The 6,000-nt window shown below is 48.7% G+C and overlaps 1 long non-coding RNA gene across 1 annotated transcript in view; it reads left to right on the top strand.

Moving 5' to 3' along the window:
• The first annotated feature begins 268 nt into the window (after positions 1-268).
• Positions 269-6,000, top strand: part of LOC141173235 (uncharacterized) — a 96,653-nt gene continuing 90,921 nt past the window's right edge. Inside the window, exon 1 of the long non-coding RNA XR_012252621.1 lies at positions 269-360. This is a non-coding gene — a long non-coding RNA (uncharacterized lncRNA). The remainder of the gene's footprint in view (positions 361-6,000) is intronic.

Raw genomic sequence — 6,000 nt, 5'->3', positions numbered from 1 at the left:
AAGGGTTTTGCAAGTATGGCTCTAAAGTTTAATTGAATGATATAGTTCTATAATGCTAATATATCTGTAGAAGAATCTACTGAATTCTCCTATCTGAGTGAGTTACCCTGGTGCCTAAAAGAAATAGCTCAATGACAGATTCAGCACTGCCACATCGGTAAATAAGCAAATGCAAAATTGTTTGCGATGCAAAAAATACAGTACTAATCATAGACTCTGTAATTCATTAACTCCACCATTAAATAAGGCCCAATTAGCTGTCAGCTCCGGGAAGAACATTATTTAAATGATTCAATATGATGAACAATACATTCATACGATATCTGCAGTGAACAGACTCGCAGAGGAGCCGTCTGGAAGGTCAGATTTTAGAGTTTTGCTTATAGTATATTATTCTACAGGGATTTTTCCGGTAACTTTTCTGTGCAGAATTGTGTTATTTGCTCTGCCTAAATATGCCATATGAATGTTTAAGGAGCAGTAAAAGGGACAGATGCCTTTGGGGAAGGATTTAGGGACTTTGTTACTTTTGTTCTTCTCCAGGGACAGAACAACAGGTAATAATGGTGTTTCTTAGAAGTACTAGGAACGGTGCCCTGCTTTATCATGATTTGCAACTATTCTTGATCTTCATCCAATGCTTCTTTCTCTCTTTTCTTAGAATGTGGGTTCCAATATTTACTTCCTTTTTTCGCTTTTATCCAAAGTTTCTCTCCTTCATTAGGGGAGACCCACTGCCACATTATTTAGCTGACTAAATGTCACGGGTGTGTTGCCACGAAGATCGTCACGAGTACACAGCCTGACTTCTCGCAGCTGACTTGTTGGTGCTTTGTGTTTTCTCGGCAGTGTAGGAGTTAATTCTCTCTCTCTCTGGGCTAGCTGAGGTCCAGCCTCGCCCAGCTGCAATCAATGCTTCTTTAGTGAGACTCCTTTATATTCCTGCAGGTCTGTTTGGGAGGTGTCGGTGAAAGCTTTTCATTCAGACTTACAGAGCGGATCGTGGTGTTTGGAGTTGCTGAGATAAGTGTATTTGGAAGTGTTTTTTCCCTTTCCTCGCTTTATCATTTATATCCTTTCCCGTTGGTGTTCCCTCTGTTGTAGTTGTGTAGAAGTTGTATGCAAGGTGGTTTTGGTTTTTCCCTTGTACTGTCTCGTTCGTCTAAATACTGTGTGTGGGCATATTATTTCTGGTTCCCTATTGTTGTGATCGGGGTCCTTCTCAGGACTAGATTACTTAGGTGCAGGGATCCTCAGGAGGTAGGGGTTACGCTGGCGGCCTGGACCTCTGTACCTTTAACAGTACCTCCAGGTTGAGGGGTTAGTCAGGGTCCCAGCTTAGGGTCAGCTTAGGCCCCCTACCTCCAGTATTCTGTGACAGTGTGACATTTTCACCGACCCACTTAGTTTTCTCCAGCTACCATGGATCCAGTAGCCGGTCTAGCTCGGCAGTTGCAGAGTTTGTCCATGGGGCTGGCGGACGTTAAGTCCAAGGTTTTGCATCCTCTGGAGCAAGCCGGACCAGAACCTAAAGTAGCTCTCCCTGACAAGTTCACTGGGGGGCGGGACAAGTTTTTTGTTTTCCGGGAGGCATGCAAATTGTACTTTCGGCTGCGGCCTCGGTCATCGGGCAGTGAAGAACAAAGGGTGGGAATTGTCATCTCGCTCCTACAAGGGGACCCTCAATCTTGGGCGTTCTCTCTTCCCCCAAGCTCCCCGGTTCTCCAGTCAGTGGATAGGTTTTTCGCTGCTCTGGGACTCGTATATGATGACCCAGATCGGATCTCCCTTGCTGAGTCTAAGTTACGTAGGATTCAGCAGGGAGATCGTCCGGCGGAGGAATTCTGTTCGGAGTTCCGTAGGTGGGCCACGGACACCCAGTGGAATGACCCGGCTCTTAGGAGCCAGTTTTGTCATGGTTTATCCGACAAATTACAGGATGTGTTGGCACAGTATGACTCTCCCGCGTCACTGGAAGCCGCTATGGCCCTTGCTATTCGTGTTGACAGACGGCTTCGGGAGAGGTGCGGGATAACTCTACCCCCTGTAATGTCTCCACCTCCTACAAGGTCCCCTCATATGGTGGTTCCCCTGGTCAGTCCGGAGGAGCCTATGCAATTAGGAGGGACATCATTTCGGGGAAGGGGACCGGTGGTGTGCCATAAGACAGGAAGGTGTTTCCTCTGCGGGAAAAAGGGACATTTTATTGGGGGGTGTCCATCCCGTCCCTTGCAGAGTAAAGAGTCGTCGAAAAAACTGTTGATCCCAGGTTGTGTGGTGGACGGCAATCTGGGAGTAGGTATTTCGTCCCTAGGTTCGTCTCAGTTTCTCGTACCGGCGGAGGTGGTGGTGGGTACGAGAACTGAGAGGATATCTGTTCTTCTGGATAGTGGGGCCGGGGCTAATCTGGTTGATGCTCGGTTTGCCCGGGTTCAAGGTATGCGATTGAGTGAGTTGGCTAAACCCATCCCCATATTCTCGATCGATGCCAGGCCTCTCGGTCAGGGAAGTTTTTTGCAAGCTGTGCATGGTGTAAAACTTCAAGTGGGGGCAATACATAAAGAACTGTTGTCTTGCTACGTGTTGGAGGGTCTTCCCACTCCTATAGTGTTGGGCCTTCCTTGGTTAGCTAAGCATAACCCGGTTATTAATTGGCAAACCAGAGAGATAAGCCAATGGAGTAAATTCTGTAATAAAAACTGCATGAACACGGTCATCGGTGCGGTTACTCCTTGGGTCTTACCTCCATTTCTGGCGGACTTTGAGGATGTTTTCTCGGAGAATGGGTGTCAGGAACTACCTCCTCATCGCGAGTATGACTGTTCTGTAAAACTGCTCCCTGAGGCCAAGTTACCTAAAGCTAGGTTGTATAACCTTTCTGGTCCTGAGAGGCAGGCCATGAAGGATTATATTTCTGAAAGTCTGGCTAAGGGGCATATTAGACCTTCATCTTCACCGGTGGCCGCGGGGTTCTTCTTTGTTAAGAAGAAAGATGGAGGCCTACGCCCTTGCCTGGATTTCCGTGAACTTAATCGGATTACGGTCCGAGATCCGTATCCGCTCCCACTTATTCCCGATCTCTTTAATCAGATCGTGGGCGCCAAATGGTTCTCTAAGTTGGATCTCAGGGGGGCGTACAATCTGATTAGGATGAAGGAGGGGGATGAGTGGAAGACGGCTTTTAACACTCCGGAGGGGCATTATGAGAACCTTGTCATGCCATTCGGTCTGACTAATGCCCCGGCGGTGTTTCAACACTTTGTTAATGATATTTTTCGCCACCTGGTGGGACAGTTTGTTGTCATATATCTGGATGATATCTTAATTTACTCGCCGGATCTGGTGTCTCATCAGGAGCACGTTAGACAGGTGTTACAGATCTTGCGGGATAATAAACTGTATGCCAAGTGGGAAAAGTGTGTGTTCGCCGTACAGGAACTCCAGTTTTTAGGCTTCCTGGTTTCAGCGTCCGGTTTTCGTATGGACCCTGGGAAAGTGCGGGCAGTTCTTGAGTGGGATCGGCCGGAGAATCTTAAGGCACTACAACGTTTCCTGGGGTTTGCTAACTATTACCGGAAGTTCATTCGTAATTTCTCGTCCATGGTTAAGCCTCTCACAGACATGACTAAAAAGGGGACGGATTTTTCTAGGTGGTCTGACAAGGCTTGTCAAGCATTCTCCTCCTTGAAAAAATGTTTTGCCTCGGCACCCATACTCATTCAACCTGATGCGTCTCAGCCATTCTTTGTAGAGGTAGACGCTTCCGAGGTAGGGGTGGGAGCAGTATTGTCACAGGGTTCGTCCCCTGGTAAGTGGCATCCGTGCGCCTTTTTCTCTAAAAAGTTGTCGTCCGCTGAGAGGAATTACGATGTCGGCAATAGGGAACTCTTGGCCATTAAGTTAGCTTTTGAGGAGTGGCGCCATTTTTTGGAGGGGGCAGTTCATCCGGTCACCGTCATCACCGATCACAAGAACCTGCTATATCTGGAGTCCGCTAAACGTCTGAATCCCAGACAAGCTAGGTGGTCATTGTTTTTTACCAGGTTTAATTTCGTCGTTACATATCGTCCTGGGTCTAAAAATGTAAAGGCGGATGCCTTATCTCGCAGTTTCCCTGGGGCCGGGAATACGGACGACCCGATTCCTATTCTTCAGGAGGGGGTGGTGGTTTCGGCAGTATGCTCTGAGCTGGAGGAGGAGATATTGGAGGCTCAGGGGGACGCCCCTGTTGGACCTTCGGGGAGACTGTTCGTTCCAGATCAGTTGCGACAAAAGGTGATCGAGGCACACCATAACTCAGTTTTTGCAGGACACCCGGGGAGTAAAGCAACTGTGGATCTCCTCTCGCGTCGGTTTTGGTGGCCTAACTTACATAAAGAGGTGGTAACTTTTGTCGCGTCCTGTGGGGTTTGTGCGCGCTCTAAGACCTCACATACCCGTCCGTCTGGGGCCCTCTTACCTTTGAAGATCCCGGAGCGTCCTTGGACTCATCTGTCTATGGACTTTATTACGGACCTCCCTCCGTCTTCGGGTAAAACGGTCATACTCGTTGTAGTGGACAGGTTCAGCAAGATGGCACATTTTATCGCTCTTCCGGCTCTCCCTAATGCTAAAACTCTTGCGCAGGTGTTCATTGGGGAGATTGTGAGGCTTCACGGGGTACCCTCCGAGGTGGTGTCTGATCGGGGGTCTCAGTTTGTGTCCAAGTTCTGGAAGGCGTTTTGTGCTCGGCGGGGGATGCATTTGTCATTCTCGTCGGCTTTTCATCCTCAGACCAATGGTCAGACGGAACGTATGAACCAGAGCTTGGAGACATATCTTCGGTGTTTTGTGTCAGAGAACCAGGAGGACTGGGCTTCTTTCCTACCTCTGGCAGAGTTTGCTCTCAATAATAGGCGGAGCGAGTCCACTGGTAAGTCCCCGTTTTTTGGGGCATATGGTTTTCACCCCCAGTTTTGTACTTTCAGTAGGGGGGGCTCTTCGGGGGTTCCGGAGGAGGAACGATTTTCCTCATCTCTCGCTTCAGTATGGAGAGGGGTGCTGAAGAATCTGAATACTATGGGGAACCGATACAAACGTATGGCTGATAGGAGGAGAGTGTCTGGTCCGGACCTAAGTGTGAACGATCAGGTATGGTTGTCTACCAGGAATATTAAACTTAAGGTTCCCTCCTGGAAACTGGGTCCCAGGTTCATCGGGCCGTACAGAATCAGTTCTGTTATTAATCCGGTGGCATTCCGTCTTGACCTCCCCCCTACGTTTAAAATTCACAACGTGTTTCACAGATCATTGCTTAAGAGGTATGTGGCGCCGGTGGTACCGTCGCCTTTACCTCCCCCTCCTGTGGTTGTCAATGGTAACTTGGAGTTCCAGGTATCGAGGGTCATTGATTCACGCTTTAATCGCCGGTCCCTTCAGTACTTGGTTCATTGGAAGGGGTATGGTCCTGAGGAGAGGATGTGGGTTCCTGCATCGGATATTAACGCAGACCGATTAGTTCGGGCCTTCCACTCGACTCACCCGGATAAACCTGGCCCTGAGGGTCCGGAGGCCCCTCGTAGAAGGGGGGGTACTGTCACGGGTGTGTTGCCACGAAGATCGTCACGAGTACACAGCCTGACTTCTCGCAGCTGACTTGTTGGTGCTTTGTGTTTTCTCGGCAGTGTAGGAGTTAATTCTCTCTCTCTCTGGGCTAGCTGAGGTCCAGCCTCGCCCAGCTGCAATCAATGCTTCTTTAGTGAGACTCCTTTATATTCCTGCAGGTCTGTTTGGGAGGTGTCGGTGAAAGCTTTTCATTCAGACTTACAGAGCGGATCGTGGTGTTTGGAGTTGCTGAGATAAGTGTATTTGGAAGTGTTTTTTCCCTTTCCTCGCTTTATCATTTATCTCCTTTCCCGTTGGTGTTCCCTCTGTTGTAGTTGTGTAGAAGTTGTATGCAAGGTGGTTTTGGTTTTTCCCTTGTACTGTCTCGTTCGTCTAAATACTGTGTGTGGGCATATT

Source organism: Phyllobates terribilis, unplaced genomic scaffold (assembly GCF_046119375.1).
Source record: "Phyllobates terribilis strain yellow unplaced genomic scaffold, ASM4611937v1 Scaffold_1__5_contigs__length_1240528914, whole genome shotgun sequence".
Classification (NCBI taxonomy): domain Eukaryota; kingdom Metazoa; phylum Chordata; class Amphibia; order Anura; family Dendrobatidae; genus Phyllobates; species Phyllobates terribilis.
The sequence above is the reverse complement of the archived record's forward strand: the minus strand, read 5'-3'. Positions and strand labels throughout refer to the sequence as shown.